Raw genomic sequence first — 11,833 nt, 5'->3', positions numbered from 1 at the left:
ATACAAATCATCAAATAGAAAGCCAGAAAATTAACGGCAAAAAAAAAAAAAAAAACCACACACACAGAATTGAATCAATGAAAAGTTGAATTACTGAGCTTGAAGAAAAATCTCTCAGTCATTCTCTGCTAGAGAAACAATCAGAAAAAGTAACAAAAAAATCTAAAGAAAACCTTAGATTTATGTGGGACACTCAAAAGGAATAGCTTATATGTGATAGAAATTTCAGAACAGGAAAGAGACAAAAAAGAGAGCGAGAGAGAGAATAATGTCCAAGAACTGTTGAAAGAAAACTTCCCAAACATCATGAAAGATGAGGAGGTAACTATTCAATAAGCTGAATGAATTCCAAGCATGATAGTCCCCACCAAAGAACACCAAGACATATTATAATCAAACTTTTAAAAACCAAAAACAAGGAAAGAATCCATAAGCATTGACTTTCCAACTGAAATCACACAGGTAGGAAGACAATGGAATCATATAAAACTCTGAAAGAAAAAATTGCCAACCAAGAAACATACGTATGGGAAAACTGTCCATCAAATATGATAGTGAAATTAGATCATTTTCAGACAAATATAAATTAAAAGAAATTATAAAAATCAAACCAACTTTACAAAAAATGCTAAAGGGATAAAGGTAGTTCTTCAGACTGAGAGCCAACAACAGCAGACAACAACCTATGACTGATATACATGACAATATCAACTAGATGCAACCCAGACATGGAAGCATGCAAAGTAAACCAGACTTGTAAGACAAAAAAGAGAGAACTAGAGGTAGAGTTGCAACAACAACAACAACCACACAACATAAAATAAAAAGAATCATCGAGTTACTCATTAATAACCTGAGATGTGCAGATGATACAACCTTGCTTGCTGAAAGTGAAGAGGACTTAAAACATTTACTGATGAAGATCAAAGGCCCACAGCCTTTGATATGGGTTGCACCTCTATGTAAAGGAAACAACAATCCTCACCACTGGACCAATAAATAACATTCATGTAAATGGAGGAAAGACTTCATTTTATTTGGATCCACCATCAACACCCATGAAAGCATCAGTCAAGAAATCAAACGACATATTGCATTACGCAAATCTGCTGCACAAGACCTTTTTAAAGTGTTGAAGAGCAAAGATGTCAGCTTGAGGACTAAGGTGCGCCTGACCCATGGTATTTTCAATAACCACATATGCATGTGAAAATTGAACAGTGAATAAAGAAGACCATAGAATAATTGATACATTTGAACTATGGTGTTAGAAGAGAATATTAAAAGTACTATGGACTGCCAAAGGAACAAACAAATCTGTGTTGAAAGAAGTACAGCCAGAGTGCTGTGTAGAAGGCAGGATGGTGAGACTTTGTCTCTCATGCTTCAGACATATTATTAGAAGGGACCAGTCACTCAAGAAGGATAGCATGCCTGCTAAAGTAGATGGTCAGAAAAAACAAGGAAGACCCCCAACAACACGATTGGCACAGCAGCAATATGCTTTAAGCATGACAACAATTGTGAGGATGGCACAGGTAGGAAGCATTTCCTTTTGTTGTGCATAGAGTCACTATAAGACATAACAAATTTAACAGCATCTAATAAAAACAACAAAGTGAAAGCCAGATGGCATGGGGGTACTTTACAAATGAAATTGTATAGTAACTTGAATAGAAAAATGTGATTTAGCGTAGTAGTTATGAATCCGGCTGCTAACCTCAGAGTCAGCAGTTCGAAACTACCAGTTGTTCCGCAGAAGAAAGATGAAGCTTTCTGCTCCTGTAAAGATTTACAGCCTTGGAAACCCTGTACAGGGTAGCTATGAATCGGAACCGACTCCACGGCACATAACAACAACAACAACATAGTCTAGGAGTCCTGGTGTGGTTATATATGTTAAAGTCCGTTTGAACCACCAGGTCAAGAGAACCAACTGCTTGTCGGAAACCCTATACATGATTGTTATGGGTCAGAACCAATCGATGGCATTTGACAGCAACAACATAGTCTATAGAGTCCTGGCAAGATAAGTAAGCACTGGACTGCAATGTCAGTTTGAACTGCAAGGTGGCATTTCAAACACACCAGCCACTCCTTGAAAACCCTATACATGGCCACATTGAGTTGGAACCAACTTGATGGCACTTAACAACAACAACAGTAGTCCACAGAAAATAGTATAGACATCTTGTAGTTGTTAAATGCCATGGGATCAATTCTGACTCATAGTGACCCTAATAGGGTTTCAAAGGAGTAGCTGGTAGGTTTGAACCGCTAACCTTGCAGTTAACTAGAGACATCTTACGTTAATGAAAATCTGTACCACAGCCATTATTTTCCCATTCAAGCCAACATAGCGCCATGTTCATATTTAGTTGCAGTTATAATACCAATAATACCCTAGTAAATGTACAATGAATAGTTTTCCATTACATACTTTTATTTTCATTTTCACTATTTTATTTAGGCGTGTATAACAGATGTGACACTCTGCTCAGATTCTTAGATTCCCGTCAGATCAGTATGTGCCACTGTATGATAAGCACTACACTGGTAACCACAAGGCTTGTGGTTCAAACCCAGCAACTACTCCTCGGAAGCCCTATACAGGTTCACTATGATTCAGAACTGACTTACAGGCACTTAACTACAACACACATGGTGCTTTTCTCAGATCCTCAGATCCCCTCAGATCTCTATCAATGTTGCTTTGCTTCTATAGTTACGTAGTCCTGATGTGGCATTATGGGATAAGCACTGGAAATCTAACCAAAGGGTCAGCAGTTCAAACCCACCCACCACACCTCAGAAACTCTATACAGGGTCACTATGAGTTGGAACCGACTTGACGATACTCAACAACATAGTTATCTAGTACTGCTATAACTAAAATACCACAAGTGATTAGCTTTAATAAACAGAAATTTGCTTTCTCCCAGGTTAGGTGGCTAGAAGTCTAAATTCAGGGTTTGGCTCTAGGGAAGGCTCTCTGCCCACTCTGGGGGAAAATTCTTGTCTCAGTTTCTCTGGTTTCATCTTGGCATTGTTCGGAGATCCCCACCATGCATCTATGTTGTTAAGTGCCATCGAGTTGATTCCAACCCATCGCCACGCTATGTGGGGTTTCCAAGAAGCAGCTGGTGAACTTGAACCACTGACCTTGCAGTTCAAAGGACTTTGCAGCCTGATGCATTTGAGCACAGCACCACCCCAGGACTCCATCAGGTATCTATAGTTGTCCTATTTATGCTTACTTGTCTTGGTGCCTTTCTTCTTTTCATTTCTTCTAAAAAGCATTTCGTTTAAAGTACATGCTCCTGGTATGGCACTGTGGGTTAATGCGCTGCGCTGAAAGGTAGGTTTGAGCTGCAAGGTCCATGGTTCAAGCTCACCAGCTGCTCCTTGGAAACCCTATACAGGGTTGCTATGGGTCAGAACTGACTCAGCGGTGCTTAACAACAACAATACTATAGGGCCTCACTGATATTACAAGGAAAACCTACTCCCAAGACGGGTTACATCCAAAGATATTGATTGTTGTTGTTATTGTTGAGTGCCATTTCATAGGTTCCAATTAATTCAAAGTGACCGTTACAGGGTTTCTGAAGAGTGGCTGGTGGTTAGTTCATTGCTTATCCTGCAACACATGTTTTTAACACCTATCTGAGGGACGCAATTCAATCTCTAGTACCCCTTCCTCTGGTATCTATGTACATTTTTTCTTTTAAGAGCTGACACTTAAACTCTATTAAGGAGACCTGCTCTTGGGCCCTTAGAGGTCCTTTGCCTACACCTGCAGAGAACCCGAGTGCCTGGAATGTAAATCCCCCAGGGCAGCCTTAGGCAAAGACAGAGTGGGTCTGTGAATATAAAAGCCCAGATCCTTAGTCTCAAGTCTGAACAAATTCTGAGGAATATCTTATCTTTCCGAGCTCTTTATGGGATCAGACTAAGAACTTTTCATGACAAGCTCACCTTGGCTCCTTCCCTTGACTCATCCTGCTTCCATTACTCTGTTGTCAATTCCTCTTAGCAAGACTCCCTAAATAAATCACTTTCACAGGAACCCGAATCTCAGCACCTGTTTCTAGGGACCCCAAACTAAAAGCAATGCTGTATGAGTCAAATGATTACCCTTTCAAAATAAAAAATGTTGCAAGTCCATTTAGTAAGTTCATTGTTAAAAGGGAGTTACAAAGGAAAATGGTAATGCTCATGATTCAAAGCAGCAGTCTGTTCTTTTCACAATCAAAAATAAAATTATGTCAACTCAGAAAGAACTCAAAAAAGGTGAAATATCTTCTCTACTTCAAACTGGCATCACCACTTTTGTTTCACCAAAAGAACCTTGCATTAAATCAAAGGTATTAATTTTATCTACATTGATTTTATAATCTTATATTTTTTATTGGTAAATTTATTTTTGTTTAGTATGTTGCATATGAACACTGTCAGTATATGAACTCCTGGTGTGGCGCTGTAGGCGTTGTGACCCACAAGGGCGACAAGCTCACCAGTTGCTCCTTGGAAACCCTATATAGGGTCACTATGTGTCGGCACTGACTCAATGGCATATAACAACAACAACAACAACAACAAAAGTATATACAATTTATGTGCAACTTTACATATATGAGTGGACTTTCAAAAACGTATGGGAAATTTAAATGAAAAGATCATGTAATTTTTCCAAGAACATTTTGAAGCCCCCTTGCAGATATTTAAATAACATTAATTGAAATATGGAGTCCTGGTGTGATGCTGAAGAGTAATGCACTGGACTGCAAGGTTGGTCTGAACTGCAAGATTGGTGGTTCAAACCCACCAGCTGCTCCTCAGAAACTCTACACATTGAGTTGAAATCGATTCAGTAGCACTTAATAACAACAAATTGAAATACAACTAAAATGTGAGGGGGTTGAAACTTTTTTCTTTGAACATTCAGATAATAAATGTTAGACTTTATTGGCTACACAGTCTCTATTGCCACCAGCTATGCCTGTCATTGGAGTACGAAAGTATCCAAGATAATACACAAATGAATGAACAAGTGTGGCTATTCCAATAAACCTTTATTTATAAAAGCAAGCAAGCAACGAATAAAGTTTGGCCCAACGCAATAATTTGTCAACCCTTGCTTTAAAAGTAAACTTGACTCAAGTTTGGAAACTACACCATGATATGTTGACTTTGGAGGTTACTGTAAAAATTACTTTTCTTTTTTGATATGGACTGTACAAGTCCATTACTCAGTTGAATCCAGTCAATACTATTCTACTGTTGATAATAGAAGCAGCTGCTCCCTTCGAGGTAACCCTTAAATCCTTCAGTCCTCCTTCATGTTGCTCTTAAGTGCCTTTGAGTCGTTACCAACTTATCATGACCCTGTTGGATCACCAGCTGCTCCTCACAAATCCTATATGACAACACCTAATAGCAACAACAATAGGGTTTCCAAGGAGCAGCTGGTGGATTTGAACTGCTGACCTTGTGATTAGGAGTCCGTTGCCTGTCCTACAGCATCACACCTGGATTCCATAATAATAATTTAGACTTCATTTTCACTTTTTGATTCAGAAGTCCACATGTTGTTGTTATTATTGAATGCCCTTGAGTCGGTTCCAACTCAGTGACCCTTATAAAATTTCCAAGTAGCTACTGGTGAGTTTGAACCACTGACCTTGAAATTAGCAATCTAGTGTTTATCCTACAGCACCATACCAGAAGTCCTTTAGGTCTTGGAGGGAGCATAAAATGGAGAATTTGGCCTTAGATTGGGTTGTATCTAATTCCATGTTACATATTATCCCACAGGGTAAACATAGAATGACTGCTTTGTTATTGCTGCTATGGTTTTTGTTTTCTAATGGAATTAAGTATACACTTTTTCATATAGATTGATGGTTCTTTATATGGTGTGGTACTGTGGGACAAAGCACTGGATTGCTAGGTTAGTTTGAACCACGATGTTGGCAGCTCAAACTCACCAACTCATCAACCAATCCTTGGAAACCCTATACAGGATCGCTGTGAGTAGGAATTGATGGCACTTAGTACAGCTACAACATATTCTTGTGTGGAACTATAGGATCAGCACTGGACTGCGGACCACAAGATCAGCAGTTCAAACCCACCAGCTGTTTCTCAGAAACCCTGTACAGGTTGCTATGAGTTGGAACCAATTCAATCACACTTAACAACAACAACAATGCCTAATTTGGGACTCCCAGTGTAGCACTGTAGGATCAGCTCTGGGCTTCAAACCACAAAGTCCACTGGTTCAAACTCATGAGCCACCCCTCAGACATCCTATCCAGGGGTTGCTATAAGTCAGAACTGACTTGCAGGCATTGAAAACAATAACAACCCTAATTTGGGGATGGTGGTAACTCTATACAACAAACACTAGACTGGGTACTACAAGGTTGGCTATTTGAGCCCACCATCCACTCTTTGGAGAAAAAGAAAGCTTTGTGCTCCCACAAAGATTTATAGCCTCAGAAACCATCTACAGAACCGATTCGACAGTCCTTTAATGACACAAACACCTTGGACCAAAGAGCTGGCAATCTAGTTCTGAACAACCAGCTATTGAAGGCAGGACTGTTCTTCCCTGACACACAGGGGGTTGCCAGGAGTCACGGGCAACTTGACAGCAACTAGTTGGGACTTTGTAGTTGATTCTTTGGCTGGAAAACAATTCACATTTATCAAGAGGTTCCTACTTGCCTCTTTCTTAGACTTAGCTCCCCTGTGGGGAGCCACCTGGTTAAGTGAGCATCACCATTCCAATTTTTAACTAAGAGTCTGTAGGTATTTGATATTGAAGGGTAGACCTAAAAATCTGGTCAGACTCAAAGGAAGAGGTGTCCATTTGAACTACATACAAATGTGAATCAGCTTCGTTTACTGAAATGCAGAGAGAATGAGCCCTGATGGTCGGAGGGACCTCCCTCCCTCCTTAGAGCTGCCCAGGCACCACAAAGCTCAGCTACTCTGCCTCTACTGGGGTTGAGCTTTAGAATATAGCTACACTTCAAATAAGTTGCCTCTTTTTTATACTTAAACTACTTCAAGAAAGTTGCCACTCCTTTCACCAAAAAATAACCTGAATAGAACATATTGAACTAAAAATACATTTTGGCTTACATCATAAAGTATGCAAGGCTTTTACAACTTCAAAGCTATTTTATGTTTGTGAAGGGCAACTCTATACTACCTTGACCAGTTTAAAGAGAAATATTTAATCTCCTCAGCAATGCTGGGTGAAATTATACAAGAAAACACTGAAAATCCAACCAACCCCATGGTGCTAACATCCCTTCTACAAAATTGCCAGCAAATAACCATGCAGTTTCCACATGAATTTCCCAAGTGACACAGGAAGTAAACCTGCTAAAAGTGGAACTGCAACCTCTCTGTCCTGAGGAGGCAACGTCTTCCATCTCAATGGCAAAATCAAAGCAAGTGGAAAAATACAGTCAGCCTTTCACTGGAGAAGCCAGATTGGCGTCTCTGGGCAGTTCACTTTGATGATGTACACTCAAACTGCATCACAACATGTGTCTGACAGCTTGAAACTTCCAGATAGACAAATGCACCTTTAGAAAATTGCCGAGGGTCTAGCCGGTGTGGCGTCAGCACAATCATAAAAACTTCCCCACCAGATGAAGCAGGCTTGTCACCTTGTCCATACTGCTGCCAACCTAGAAAGATGTTTAGCAATGCTTTAAGAGGTGTATCCCAGCAGACTTAAGAAAGAAGATTTGTCACTACTGCCCTGAAAGCAGCAGTGGCAGGAAAAGTAAATCATTATTAACTGAATGTGGTACCTATGAGAAAATAGCTATCAGATGCCACCGCAGGGGGAGAACTGGGAAGGGAGGAGGCCAAGAACAAGCAGCAATGTACAATTAGCCTGGAGGCTTCTGTTTCTTTAGAAATTCAATCATATATTTCAGAGCACCAAGGATGTTGTCACCTAACCCGCAAGCTAACTATTTTTGTTGTTGTTGGGTACTGTGGACTCTGGCTCACCACCATCTTGGCTAACAGAACAAAATGTCTCCTGGGCCTTAGCCATCATCATGATTGCTGAAATGATTGAGTTCATTGTCTATTGTGGAAGGTTTCCTTCATTTCACTGAGCCTCTGCTCTACCAAGCATGATTTCCTTTTCCTAGTAACATGTGTAAAGTATGCAAGTTGAAGTCTTGCTATCCTCTTTTTAATTGTACTTCTTTTATTATTGTGTAGACAGTTTTGTAGTTATAACAGCTCAAAAGACAAGATGAACAGTGTCACATTGTGGACCCTCAGATTACTCGTGGTAGCCATGGGCAAAAAGAGCCCAAAATCCATGGATGGATGCTTTGGCTGAGAATGTTTATATCCTGCCCCCCCCCCACTATCTTATAGCCCCACATCCTGGGTTTACTGACAATCAAGCAATTCGGGGATCAGTCCTCTTCGAGATCGAAAACTTGCTGGTGGCTATCGATTACTCCTAGAAGCAAAGTAGAGCCAAGTGAAGAGGCACAGGGTTGCCTTGTAATGTAACAGTTAGCTTGCTCTCCCGGCAGCTTTTCCCTTTACACACAGTAATGCTACCTGTGCTTCTCAGCAGGATTTTCAAGTGAAAATAAGTCTTTACTTTCCTCCTAGGAGACATAAAACTCTCATCTTATTTCTCTTGAGTTGATCAGCTAGAGAGAGCCGGGCAGTGACCAGCAGCTCCTCCTTCTGGTGTTTGGGATAAAGAGAACTAGAGTCCCCTGGGTGAGCCTCTGCTCCTACAGACACCAGCTGCCTTCTGCTATTGAATCGCTCTCTTGCCACCACTCCACCTCCCCTACCAACTTCTATTGACTACCGAAATGCATCAAGCTGGGGAAATCCAAACTGTGTTGTCTTCGGACTATTAGTCAGAAAGTAAGAGGAGATGCTTGCTTTAGTCTTCTGCTATATGTTTTTAAGAGAAAACAAACAAACCCCTATCTCACAAATAATCAGTCACATGTACCTACACGTGATTCTTTCATCAACCACTTTGGGGGTTACTGTTGAAGCTGGGTGACATCCAGTTGGTTGTCTCTCGTAGTGTCCATATAGTACTACAGAAGGAGACACCACCCGGTCCTACACCATCCTCACAACGTCTCCTACACCTGAGTCCATTGTTACAACCATGGGCAGTCCACCTCGTTGAGGGTTTTCCTCTTTGGTGCTGACCCTCTACTTTACCAGGCATGATTTCCTTCTCCAAGTAATGGTCCCTCTTGATAATATTTCCAAAGCATGTGAAACCAAGACTTTCAGGGGTTTGAGGTAGTAATAAGGATGCCAATACGGGGTTGCTGTGAGTTGGAACCAACCCAACGGCACTTAACAACAACAATAGTGGCAGTTGTTAATTGTGCTACATTAAGTTGTTGTTAAGTGTCGTCGAGTCGGTTCCGACCCATAGCGACCCTGTACAGGGATTCCGAGGGTAAAAATCTTTACAGGAGTAGAAAGCCTCATCTTTCTCCCGTGGAGAGGCTAGTAGTTTCGAACTGCTGACCTTAAGGTTCGCAGCCCGATTCGTAACCACTACGCAGATTTGGGATCATTTTGCATAGTGGAAACCTTGCAGGCTGCTTTTCTTCTCTTCATCGAGCCCTCTGCTGAGCAATCATGACTAAGGGACCTGTAGTAGGCATTGATCTTGGCACCACCTACTCCTTTGGGGGTGTCTTCCAGCACGGGAAAGTGGAGATCGTTGCAAATGATCAGGGAAACTGAACTTCCCCAAGCTATGTTGCTTTTACTGACATCTATCGATGGATCGGTGATGACTCAAAGAATCAAGTTGCCATGAATCCTACTAACACTGCTTTTGATGCCAAACATTTGATTGGAAGACGGTTTGATGATGCTGTTGTTCAGTCTGATATGTAGCATTGGCCATTCATGGTGGTGAATGATGCAGGCAGGCCCCAGGTCCAAGTAGGATATAAGGGAGAAACCAAACGTTTCTATCCAGAGGAAGTGTCCTCTATGGTTCTAACAAAGATGAAGGAAACTGCGGAAGCCTACCTTGGAAAGGCTGTTACCAATGCGGTTGTCATTGTCCAGCCTACTTTAATGACTCCCAGCATCAGGCCACCAAAGATGCTGGAACCATTACTGGCCTCAATGTACTCAGGATCATCAATGAACCAACTGCTGCTGCTATTGCGTATGGCTTAGACAAAAAAAAGGTTGGTGCTGAAAGAAATGTGCTGATCTTTGACTTAGGAGGAGGCACTTTGATGTGTCAATCCTCACAAATGAAGATGGAATCTTTGAGGTCAAGTCCACAGCTGGAGACACCCACTTAGATGGAGAAGACTTGAAAACCGAATGGTCAACCATTTTATTGCTGAGTTTAAGTGTAAGCATAAGAAAGACATTAGTGAGAATAAGAGGGCTGCCCACCGCCTCCACACTGCTTGTGAACGTGCAAAGCTCACTCTCTTTCTAGCACACAGGCCAGTATTGAGATTGATTCTCTGTATGAGGGTGTTGACTTCTATACCTCCATTACCTGGGCCCAATTTGAAGAGTTGAATGCTGACCTATTCCATAGCACCCTGGATCCTGTGGAAAAGGCCTTAGGGATGTCAAGCTAGACAAGTCACAGATCCATTACATTGTCCTGATGAGTAGCTCTACCCATAATGCCAAGTTTCAGAAACTACTTCAGGATTTCTTCAATGGCAAAGAATTGAACAAGAGTATGAACCCTGTTGAGGCTGTTGCTTATGGTGCAGCTGTCCAGGCAGCCGTCGTATCTGGAGACAAGGCTGAAAATGCTCAAGATTATTTGCTTCTGTATGTCACACCTCTTTCCCTTGGCATTGAAACTGCTGGTGGAGTCATGACTGTACTCATCAAGTGCAATACTACTATACCTACCAAGCAGACACAGACTTTCACAACCTACTCTGACAATTGGCCAGGGGTACTCATTCAGGTTTGTGAAGGTGAACGTGCCATGACCAAGGATAAAAACCTTCTTGGTAAATTTGAACTTAGTGGCATACCTTCTGCACCCTGTGGTGTTCCTCAGATTGAAGTCACTTTTGATATTGATGCCAATAGTATCCTCAGTGTTTCTGCTGTGGATAAGAGAACTGGAAAAGAGAACAAGGTTACCATCACTAATGACAAGGGCTGCTTGAGTAAAGAAGACATTGACTGGATGGCTCAGGAAGCTGAGAAGTAAAAAGTTGAAGGTGAGAAACAGTGGCATAAGGTGTTCTCCAAAAATTCATATTAAGTTCAAATGCATTTAATATGAAAGCAACAGTTAAAGATGAAAAACTTGAAGGCAGATCAATGAAGAAGACAAGCAGAAGATTCTTGATAAATGCAATGAAATTATCAACTGGCTTGATAAGCATCAGACTGCAGAGAAAGAAGAATTGAACATCAACAGAAAGAGCTGGAGAAATTCTGCAACCCCATCATTACCAAGTTGTACCAGAGTGCAGGAGCCATGCCTGGAGGAATGCCTGGGGGTTTCCCGGGTAGTGGAGCTCCTCTATCTGGGCCCACCACTGAGGAAGTGGATTAAGCCAGTATCTAAGCTTAGCTACCTTAGCATTGTTCCACAGTAAAACATTGAAGCACCTAAATTTGTAGCACATTCAATAGTAGTTTTTAAATGTATAAGTGCTATGCTAAATTTCTGGGCATTCTCAATACTTGAATATCAAGTTAAAAGCATAGGGAAAGAAAGTAACATGGCACTTTATTAGCACTGTGTTGTAAGTGGAAAATGCAGTGTCTTAAATAAAGTTGTATT

The 11,833-nt window shown here is 41.2% G+C and overlaps 1 pseudogene; it reads left to right on the top strand.

The window, feature by feature from the left end:
* The first annotated feature begins 9,678 nt into the window (after positions 1 to 9,678).
* Positions 9,679 to 11,602, top strand: LOC102822394 (annotated as a pseudogene).
* The last annotated feature ends 231 nt before the right edge of the window (positions 11,603 to 11,833 follow it).

The sequence above is a fragment of the Chrysochloris asiatica genome, unplaced genomic scaffold, assembly GCF_000296735.1.
Source record: "Chrysochloris asiatica unplaced genomic scaffold, ChrAsi1.0 scaffold00220, whole genome shotgun sequence".
Classification (NCBI taxonomy): Eukaryota; Metazoa; Chordata; class Mammalia; order Afrosoricida; family Chrysochloridae; genus Chrysochloris; species Chrysochloris asiatica.
This window is presented reverse-complemented; position numbering and strand designations above follow the sequence as displayed.